The following is a 12,069-nucleotide window of genomic DNA, read 5'->3' as shown; positions in this document are numbered from 1 at the left end:
GCATTCCAGTGCTCCTTGCCGGGATTGCTCATAAACTAGCTCACCACTCTGACTGCGTATCTGATATCTGGTTGTGTACACACCATTGCGTACATTAAGCTCCCGACGGCGGAGGCATATGGTATCTTCATCATATCCGCCTTCTCTACCTTCTTCTTCGGGCTTTGCTCACCGGATAGCTTGTAGTTTCCCGGAAGTGTCGATCCGACCAGTTTCGCGTCTGACATGTTGAACCGTTGAAGCACCTTTGTCACGTATTTCTCCTATGACAGCCACAATTGCTTCTTTGACCGATCCCGGATGATATGCATCCCCAGTATCTGTCTTGCCGGACCCAAGTATTTCATTGAGAAGGTATGGTTCAAAGCCTTCTTCAGCATCCGTATCTTGACTTGGTCTCGTCCGACGATCAACATGTCGTCCACGTACAGGAGGAGTATCAGGAAGTTTCCACCTTCGAACTTCTTCACAAATATGCAGTGATCGGCCTGCGTCTTGTGGTACCCTTGATCGGTCATTAAGGAGTCGAACTTCCGGTACCGTTGCCAGGGGAGCCTGTTTCAAACCGTAGAGGCTCTTCTTCAACCGGCAAACTAGGTGCTCCTTCCCTTTCTTCACAAATCCCTCTAGTTGCTGCATGTAGATCTCCTCTTTGAGGTCGTCGTGGAGGAATGTCGTCTTCACGTCTAACTGCTCTACCTCGAGGTCCATGCTTGCCGCTATGCTCAGCACCGTCCGGATGGAAGTCATCTTTACTATCAGGGCAAATATCTCGTCGAAGTCCACGCCCTTCTTCTGCTGGAACCCCTTCACCACGATCCTAGCTTTGTATCTTGGGGGGTTGCCGGCATCTCCCGATTTCAACTCGTACACCCACTTATTCCAGAGTGCCCGGTTTCCTTTCAGCAACTCCACCAGTTCATATGTGTGGTTCTCATGCAGGGAATCCATCTCGTCCTGCATGGCACTCAACCACTTGCGGCTGTAGGTGTCCTCCTTTGCTTCTTTGAAGCTTTCTGGCTCCCCCTCATTGGTCAACAACACATGCTCTGCATCCGGAAATCTCCAGGGGGGCCTTCTCTCTCTGAGAGGATATCTCCGTCTTTGGCTTTCGGCAACCGGCTCCTCTGTTTGTTCTTCATCCGAATCTGATTCGAGGTCTTGGCCAGTTCCGATTTCTGCTTCTTCTTCTTCTACCGGTTCGGTATCCTCACCGTAACCGGTCGGTTCTTCAAGTGTCAACCGGCTCTTAGCCGGGTAGGTCCGAACCTCATCAAACCAATCCTTACCGGTCGACTCGGAGTTCATTATCTTCTTCTCCGACTCCCAGTCGGCAAGGGTCTTGTCCTCCATGAAGATAATATCTCGACTCCGGAAAACCTTATTGTCGACCAAATCCCACACTCGGTAGCCGAACTCATCATCGACGTATCCGAGGAATATGCAAGGGGCCGGAACTTTGGATCCAACTTTGCTCTCCGGTCCTTTGCAACATGCACGTAAGCGAGACACCCGAACACCTTTAGATGCCGGTAAGACACTTCCTTACCAGTCCATACTCTCTGCGGTGAGTCTCCGTCCAAGGGCACTGAGGATGATCTGTTTATCACGTACGTCGCTATCGACAACGCCTCAGCCCAAAACATCTTGTGTAGCTTTGCATGCGCTAGCATACTCTGGACCCTCTCCATTATGGTCTGGTTCATCCTCTGAGCAAGCCCGTTTAGTTCCGGCATCTTTGGCACAGTAAATTCGAGCCGGATTCCCTTTGAGCGGCAGTACTCCTCAAACTACCCCCGATATTCTCCTCCGTTATCTGCTCGAACTACCTTCAGCTTCCGGTCAGTTTCTCTTTCCACTCTCACGTGGAGCTCCTTGAAGACGGATAACACTTGATCCTTCATCTTCAACGGTGTGTCCCACAGCTTCCGGTTGTGATCATCTATGAACATCACAAAGTACTGCAATCCGGCATGTGACTTCGTGTCCACTTAACACACATCAGTATGCACCAACTCTAGTGGTGCATTATGTCTCATTGGTGGCCTTGATCGGAAGGAGGTCCGGTTTTGCTTACCGGCCAGGCAACCGGTGCACTTCTCAAGATGCACGTCTTTCGCCGGAATGAGGTTGTCATCGGCAAGCCTCTTCATCCCCTTCTCGCTCATGTGACACAGTCTCTTGTGCCACAGCTCACCAGCAGTGTCAGATGCCACGTTCACTTCTTCCGGGCATAACCGGGCATTCATCAGATACAACGTGTTGACTTTCCGGGCACGAGCCACTATCAGGCTCCCTTTGCTGAATTTCATGACACCGTTTCGGATGCTACTCATGTAGCCTTCATCATCCAGCCGACTGGCTGATATCAGGTTCAGACGAACCTCCGGAACGTGTCAGACATCCTTCAGCATCAACTTGCATCCGTTTGGTGTTGTCAGCCACATGTCTCCTATGCCGACACTTCGGCATGTACCTTCATTCCCCATCCGGACACAGTCGTGCTCACCGGCTATGTAGGATGAGAAGCATTTCTGGTTCAAGGTCAAGTGGAACAACGCTTCGGAGTCGACAACCCATGTTGTCTCGTCGCCGGCAAGGTTCAACTCAATCTCCTCGGTGATGAGCATAAACTCTTCTTCACTTGCCACAATTGTTGTCGTTCCCTTCCGGTTCGGTGACCGCTTCGAATCGGTACTATCGGTTTCCTTTTCTTTCCGGAAATACCGACAGTTCTTCTGGAAGTGTCCCGGCTTGTCGCAATAGAAGTAAGTAGGCCTCCCCCTTGACTTTGACCGGTTCTGGGGACTACGATTCCTTTGTCTTCCGCATTCCGATTCGGTAAGGAGCGCTTTGGAGTCGGAGCTCGTATCCTTGTCTTTCTGACGCGCCTCCTCATCTAGCAAGCTCAACTTGACTCTTGCTAGGGATAACTGTTTTCCTTCCGGCCAGGCGTTGCCCAAAGTGACAACTAACGTCTCCCAACTATCTGGGAGGGAACCGAGCAGGAGTAATGTTAGTACCTCATCGGCGAGAGGTACTTCCAACGAGGTTGCTTGGTGTATCAGTCCTTGGAAGGCATTCATGTGCTCCGCCATACTGGAGCCATCTTGGTACCATAACCTCACTAGCTTCCGAAATACCGAAACCCGATTAACAACATTTTTGTTCTGAAACATAATGTTGATCTTCTCCCAGAGCTCATGAGCCTTACTCTCCTCATTAAAGTTGTTGTACAGGCTCAGGTCGATGAAGCACCGTATGTACATCGTTGTCTTCATGTGCATCACCTCCCATATCGTGGCGTCGATCTTGTCCGATCTCTTGTCCCCAAACTAAACTGGCAACCAAAGATCTTTAAAGCACCATGAGCATGTCCCTCATCTTCGACTTCCACACTGAGTAGTTGGAGCCGGTGAGCTTGAACATGCCTCCCAACAAATCTTCCATTTTTCTGTGTCGTTTCGCTCTGATACCAGATTGTCGAGATATATACGGAATAATCTTCAGCCACAACCGAAGCTTAGATCACTTAATGATAATCAAACACAAGAAAAATGAGAAATGGAAGTAAGTACACAAATAGAAGAGGATGCACAGGATGTTAACGTGGAAAACCCTATACAGGAAAAACCATGGGAGCCCACAGACTCCGAACTATCAATATGCAAGGAGAATACAACAAGGGAACACAAAGGCAACAACCTCGTGCTCACAATCTTCGCTTGGTGACGGTTACAACAGAGACTCTCTCTCTCTCTCTCTCCCTCCCTCTCTCCCTCTGCTACGCTCTGTACAGCAGTTACACCAATAACTCTATACAAAATAATGACAACACAATAAAAATCCACACAGTTTGCCCTAGGTCATATTTATACTAATATGATTTTCAGGCTATTTACAAATATAGCCCCAGTGGGCTCTCTGGAACATATTTACATATATGTCCCTTCATCCAATGAGAGGTTCTTACCGGGCCTACAACATCCGGTTCTCACCGGGTCTTCCTTGCCGGGTACTCATCATTTGGTTCTTACCGGGCCTTCATCATCCCATCCAGAGGAACCGAGATCCTAACATAATATATCATCTGTGATCATCATCTTCTCTCTCTCTCTCTCTCTCTCACCTTCGGTATCTCTCTCTTTATCCTTTTCTCTCTTCCTCTCCCGTTGTCGTAGTGTATTTTGTACACTACGTGAAAAACGTATATAGTATTAGATTCAATAAAAAAATGAAGAAATAGAAGAAAATAGCAAAATAAATGGAACATGCATAGGGCAAGATTCGAACCTTGCACCTCCATGTTAATAATGTAATGTCTTACCATTACACTAGCATTTCATTAGTGTTAAAGCATAGATGTCCCACATAGAAAGATAAATTCACGCTAGGATAAACATTAGAAAAACGCATAACAAAAGAAAAAGCTACACATACACATCTAGCGTGCATGATAAAAAACGCACAAGTTAGAAAAAAAGCATGATCACTTTAGATAAAGCATATAGTCTATCTATAGGAAAAGCATGGGGTCTATAGTTAGAGAAAAAGCATGGATTACTAAGACTTCCTCATCACTACATAAGGATGGGGAGCACAATGTAATTGTGTGTGAAAAATATTTGGAAACTAGATATGTTTCTAAAAAACACCAATTAATAAACTATACTCGTGGGATTCACGAGAATTCTATATCATTCTCTTTCAACCGAAGTTTATATTCTTATATTCATATTGATTAATCTAATACAATACACTCGTGGGATTCACGAGTTTGCTATAACTCTTTCTTACAACATATTTATATTCTTATTAGCCTTAAAACTCTCCTCTTCCTAGTCCAAAACCCCAGCGGTTCCCACCCGACTCACGCAACGATCCGGAGCCGAAAGGCACGACACAGTTGGTGAACCCGACGTGAAGGCGGGTGGCAAGGAGATGGAGAATCAACAAGAGGCGATGAACATGATGATGATGATGTTCGAGAGAATGCTACAAGAACAACGCGAGATGTCGGAGATCACGACAGTAGTACAACGGCTCGTGCAACGGAACGGGCAATTTGATGGAAAGGATGTGTCACGCTATCTACGTGACTACAAGGCAGAGATGATACGATGTGGGATACCGGAAGGATTGCAAGTGATATCCTTTAGTCGGGTGGCCTCGGACGAACTACAAGAGAGAATCCACAAGATACAACAACAAAACTCGACATGGGAGTCCTTTGAAGAAGCTTTACGGGAGGCATATGACTATGAGAGATGGACGGGACGAGATCGACGAGAATTCGACGAATGGGTGGCGTCGGAGAAGACTCACCGAAGTGCAACGCAAGCGTTCCTAGAGTTCGAGCATCGTTTTGCTCGACTCTCGGAGCGGGAACGAAGATTGGTGGGAGAAGATAAAGTCTTAATGTTCGTAAGATCGATCGATCGGAAAGAAAGGATGGACATTGGGATCGAACTCGAAGATGATGACGGTGCGAACGGCCTTACCGAGGATTGGGCCAAAGTCGAAAGGGTATGCCGAAGACATGATGAAAGGAAGCTGAGAATCTCGTCAACAACGACATGGCCCATGAAGGATGGTCGATTGAGGAAAAACGATGAAGCCAATATGAAGGCCGAAATACAACATGATGGTACCACGGGAGAAAGAGTGGAACAAGACACCCACTCGTCTTGTGAAAGAACGATGGCGAAGGATAAGGCCGATAATTCAAGTGTAGAAGGAAATTTCGGGATACAAGTGCCCGAGACATCGGGTCAAAAAGGGGTAAGCATAATAGATGTTTGCATAATTGATGCAGATAAAGAGTGTGAAGTGGATGTGATTAAGGAGGTAGCCACAAAAGACGAAATCGAATCGGAGGTGGCTATGGACGAATCAATGGCGGATTGCCATATCGAGACTTCCCCACCACTGATTCCAGAGACTCCGGCGGTTGCGATCGAAAGGCAACGTGAGACCGAAGAGACGGAAGGTGGCGGAGAGAAAACGAATGTCGAAGCCGACGAATACGATGAAGAGATAGCCGAGAAGAATGCTAAGGGTGAAACTACGAAAGAAGGTAATACCGAGGATTCATGCCAACAATATCTAGAGACTTCGGCGGTTGTGTCCGAGAACCAACGTGAGACCGGAGAGACGGGAGATGGCGGCGAGGAAGGTAAAGTTGGAAGTCGGTTCGGATGGAAAATGATCCATCCGAAATTCCAATCTAAAAGAAAGTGCGACAATGCGGAGGTCGGGTCTACGACGGGAGAAGCGCGTAATACAGAGCACGCTCTACGGCGAATAAAGAAACGCGTGTTATGGCGAATAAAGAAGCACGCGCTACGGCGAGAAAAGAAGCATGCATTACAACCACACGAGGACCGAACAACGAGCACATATCGGAGGACCTACGTAGCGAACAACGGAAAGAAGTGCCGAAAGTCGAACCGGACAAGGCAGGTGAAAACGAAGAAAAGAAAGCAAATCCGGACGAAAAGAAAAGAAAAGAAACCGACCCGAAAGAGCACTGAATCGGTAAAAACCGATCAACCGAGTCCGGATCGACCGAATACAAATCGGAAAGGAAGCCGAACTAAACGAAAGACGATCCGACGAGACCGAATCGGAAGTAAGCTAATCCGACTAAACCGAAAATCCGAAAAGAAGTCGAGATTGATGAAGAAAAGAAAGAGGGCAAGAAAAGATACTACCGCGGATGACAAGGACCAAGCGGGCCATGCAAAAAGCGAACGAAGACTATGGTGGATCGGATGTCGACAATGGTTCGGGTGGAAAGAATGGATGTGCTCCAAATGGAGAGACAAAGTCAACATAACAAGAGAAGTCGAGGGTACTACGAGCCGGCAACGAAACCAATCGGGTAGAGACCGGACGGAGGAGACTAACAAACACCAACAACTTCGGCACATACCGGAGGATGTGCGGGTTTGGAGGGGGTGAGTGTCGTAGTGTATTTTGTACACTACGTGAAAAACGTATATAGTATTAGATTCAATAAAAAAATGAAGAAATAGAAGAAAATAGCAAAATAAATGGAACATGCATAGGGCAAGATTCGAACCTTGCACCTCCATGTTAATAATGTAATGTCTTACCATTACACTAGCATTTCATTAGTGTTAAAGCATAGATGTCCCACATAGAAAGATAAATTCACGCTAGGATAAACATTAGAAAAACGCATAACAAAAGAAAAAGCTACACATACACATCTAGCGTGCATGATAAAAAACGCACAAGTTAGAAAAAAAGCATGATCACTTTAGATAAAGCATATAGTCTATCTATAGGAAAAGCATGGGGTCTATAGTTAGAGAAAAAGCATGGATTACTAAGACTTCCTCATCACTACATAAGGATGGGGAGCACAATGTAATTGTGTGTGAAAAATATTTGGAAACTAGATATGTTTCTAAAAAACACCAATTAATAAACTATACTCGTGGGATTCACGAGAATTCTATATCATTCTCTTTCAACCGAAGTTTATATTCTTATATTCATATTGATTAATCTAATACAATACACTCGTGGGATTCACGAGTTTGCTATAACTCTTTCTTACAACATATTTATATTCTTATTAGCCTTAAAACTCTCCTCTTCCTAGTCCAAAACCCCAGCGGTTCCCACCCGACTCACGCAACGATCCGGAGCCGAAAGGCACGACACCGTGAGTCTTACGCAGTCCATCATCTTAGTACTAATAGTACTTCCCTTCTCTAGTACTAATTCTCTCTATGTTTTAGTACTATTCCTGACAATTAGTTAGTATAGGATTTTTGAGGTAATCAACGATATGGCAAGAAGGTTAGCGAAATGCTTCCTTCAGATGTGGGCTGACTTATGAAGATGTTATGGTTCTCATAGGTTGAGGGATGATGGCGATGGGTTTTGAAGCATATTTGTTATGTCAAGAGGATGAGTGGTGATGGTGTGAAGGTTGTCGTAGATCATGAGGGGATGAGGATGAGGAAACATTTTTCACTTATTTTTTGTTATTTGCACAGGACCTTGGTGGATTTTAGCAGTAATAGGCGGGAATCCTGAGATAATCGAAGATAGCGAGATGGTGGATGGGAACATGAGGAAGCTGGTTTTCTGTTTTTGTGATCAGGATGAATGATGTTGGTGTGGAGGCTGAAGCAGATTATTATGAGAAGGTGAGGATTTTTTTTTTTCACTCATTTTTGGCTATCAATACAGGATCGCGGTAATCGGTGTGATGGCAAGAGGGTCAACAAGATGCTCTAGATAAGGGCTGAGTTAAGAAGATATTATGGTTCTCATAGGTTGTGGGATGATGGCAATGGTGTTTGAAGCATGTTTGTCATGACGAGAGGATGAGTGGTGTTGGTGTGAGGGCTGAAGAAGATCATGAGGGGATGAGGAATCATTTTTCACTTATTTTGTTGTTATTTGCATAGGACATTGGTGGTATTCGGCGAGATGGTTGATGTGGACTGAACGAAGCAACTTGTATGTTTTTAGGAGCGATGATGGTGGGGGGGGACTAAAGCATATCATGAGGGGATGAGAATCACACTAGACTCATTTTGTTGTTATGTGTACAGGACCTTGGTAGTAAGTGGCGAGATGGTTGATGCGGACCGAATGAAGCATAATTTTGTTTACTATTAAGGTTGAGTGAAGATGGTGTGGGAATCGAAGCAGATGGTGTGAGGTGAGGAGGACATAGTTCATCTTGTTTTATAGGGAGATTAATTACAAGTACATTTTCAATTTTCATGGAGATGAAGGACATGGTCGTTTTCATATGGGAGATGATAGATGGGGGCTATCCAAGGTAGCCCATCACGTTTTAACCTCAAACGTTAGGTGCATCATGGACTTCAATGTGACGAACAAAGGAAATGCAAATGGATGAACTTGGTGAGTGGCATTTTGCTCACACCAGATGACTTGGGGAAATAAGTAAAGTGCATGATAAAAGAATATTTCTTTCTTTTGCATGAAGAGATCTAGATGCCTACAAAAGGAAGAAGAGAGCTTACTGTCAATGGCCGGATTTTGGATCAAGGCAAAAGTGTTACCAAAATTTTGAACGGGCTCGGGTTTGTGAATCAAGGTAGCATGTAAGGCCAACAATGACAAGAGGAAACATAGAGCTCATCTATTGGGATATTGTACCGAAACTATAGGATCTTCCCCCATAGTTCTTCCCAAAAATCTTATACTCTTCTATCTTATTTACTTACCTTATAAGCCACCCCATGTAACAAAGTTGAGTTTATTTTGTATCTGATTCAAATTGTGATTTGATGTAATTTTTTCCTTTTAATATCCATACAAAAATCACTTTTATAAATATAATATCTAGTGGTATTCATTATTGAATAAGGATCTTGTTGGATTTTTTCGGTTTAGAATTCTGAGTATGGGGTGTGAAGTTACTCAATTTTGGAGTGAAATATATGAAAAATGAATCTTCGAGTCACCGCATTCAAAGGTAACTACATTTGGTTTGGTAAGGAAGATCATGTAACTTGCGCCAAGGCGGTGTGGCCTATACTCACAACACCTAAGTCGAGAGGGGGATTGGGTCTTATTGATCCCCTCTCACAATCAAAAGCCTTACTTGCCAAATTTGCGACAAGAGGACTCCAACTAGGAAATGACTGTTGGAAAATGCTCCAGCGATTACGTTTCGCTTACTTTAGGCCACGAAAAGGGGTCAATTGGGCCCCCCAAACGGGATGGATTCTAAACATGGATCTCAAACCTGGTTTCTCCCACCAATTGGAGGATAGATTCAGTGCATCCATGTGGAAGGCATGGTGTGACATTAGACGAGGGCTCAAGTGCGATCATCCGAGGTCCGGACCTGCTTGGCTCAATCAATGTATCCTATGGAACTCAAGTATCAAGGATGAATCTCATCAACTACTTGGATCAAGTAAGGGATTGTCATGGGGATACATTGCAGAAGGTCCAGGAAAAAGTATATAGAATGTTGGAGACAGTTTATGTCATTGCCACTACAAGATCAAGCCAACATACTCCATGGAATCAGGGGCGGATGGACTATGAGATTGGAAATCATTAACACTCTATTGATTAGGGAAGCTGCTACTCAAAGGAAGACAATGGAGAAATGGATAGGCTACGAGGAGGAGGGATCTCTGATCCCGAGAGGTAGGGGAACACTAGACATGATTGAAGGCTCTAAATTGCGAGACATTGAGACACCAACACAGAATAACACAATTCAAGTATTGGCGTATACTGTTCATAAATGGATTGTAGATCTTGGTCTGATCAAAGTACAACCCAATTGGCACATATGTACTCATGAAAACACATGACTACGTAAGGTCAGTTGGGACCCTTTGCAATGGACATGGTGTGATCCTTATGCGGGGCAAGGAAGCAAACCCATCCCTTTCTTCCAATTCACAACTAGATTGGGTCGCCACATTCTAGCTACTCAAACTGCCCGAGAGCCAGTTGTTGCAAAGGTCTAGCACACATATCAAGTTCCTCACACAATTGTCACCAAGTTTTGGCAAAAAATCTAGGAACAACAACATGCGAGGCGAATTACCACGTTCCAATGGCTATTAATACATAATTCACTACCGGTGGGAGCACGACAATGTGGGAACCTTAGCTCTCCTAATTGTGTAGAGTGCCCAAATGCAGTAGAATCAATACGACATGCTATGTGGGACTGCCCAACGTCCCATTGAATATGGTGGGGGGTTGGTCGATTGTTACAACTATGCCAGGTGTAAGGCTCAATCAAGCGGGGAAATATATGTTGGCTATCATAGCAGACCCAAGTTGGTAGATACGAGCATCAGGAGGAGGGGATGACTTTGGTGATAAAAGCACAAGAGGTTTTTTTCTCCTCCATCGGCAATGTCCACTCAACTCCTCTTATTGACAAAGCTCAAGTTGTGTTGGAATTGGTCTGCCCAATAACTCTTTGGATTCTATGGAAACAACGGTGTAGATGGGTCTTCTCCAACCAAACCGTGCATCCAACAATGTTACTGCAAGAGATATGGAGTGAAATTGTAGCCACTCTAAAGAGCCAATATGATGGCCTCAAGGGCGGCTCCGATGGAGTTGAAAGACAACGAATAACCTTCATCCAACAATGGTCGTCCTCTCCCTTTCTTGAGTCAATGGGCATGCACATAAGATGGAACTATCACATCCCTACATGGATTTGTACATAATAATCTCATTTGTAAAATTTTATAACTAATGGACGAAGTTTTTTTTTTGGAAAAAAAAGGTTCACGTTAGTGACGCAAAGAATAAATCTTTGACAAATATAAACCCAACTCCTTGAAAAATTGGCATCCACGAGCACTGTAACATCAATAATTCGGTCGATCCCATCTTCTTTGACTCAAATCCCGAGTGATCTTGCTCATGTTTCACATGCTCATGGGTATCTTCGCGACTACGGTTCTAAAACTTTAAAACTTTAATCAAACCATGGAAGCTTTGAATCAAAACCATTTAAAGTGAACCATTTGAGGATTTTTGAAGTTCAAACCAAATGGTACAAAGAGATCTACAAACAATTAGTCCTTACAGTGGTTGGTTTTGACTCAAGTTAAACTATAGGCAAGTGTACACCTACTTATAAACTTTTCAAGAAAGAAAACCAGAACTTAAAAAGATTTGTTTGCTAAAACCTCATAACAATGGCACGTAATTTATTAAATATATATATTATAAAAAAAAGTTCCCCCAAACCATTGAGTCGTTAAGGTTTTAAAGCATGAAAGAGATAAAGGCTGAATGAAACGAAACCAATTTGTATTGGATTGATCTGCCTAAGTTGTCAAGTCATTAGAGGTCGTCTTATCCACAATTAGAATTGTGTATTATCATAAATTGTAATCATACACACATGTATGTATATGTGGAAATGTTGCTTGTTGGTTCTATTTACAATCAATCACACGTGCAACACAAGCACATATTCAATATGTATAAATGAAGAAAGAAAGATATATTAACGTCTTCTAAGGCCAAAATTGGCCCATGAGCCAAATGGTTTACAAC

The sequence above is a fragment of the Azolla caroliniana genome, unplaced genomic scaffold (assembly GCF_043228905.1).
Source record: "Azolla caroliniana isolate FFs.n. ecotype wild unplaced genomic scaffold, voAzoCaro1.0.p SCAF_13, whole genome shotgun sequence".
NCBI classification, from domain to species: domain Eukaryota; kingdom Viridiplantae; phylum Streptophyta; class Polypodiopsida; order Salviniales; family Salviniaceae; genus Azolla; species Azolla caroliniana.
The sequence above is the reverse complement of the archived record's forward strand: the minus strand, read 5'-3'. Positions refer to the sequence as shown.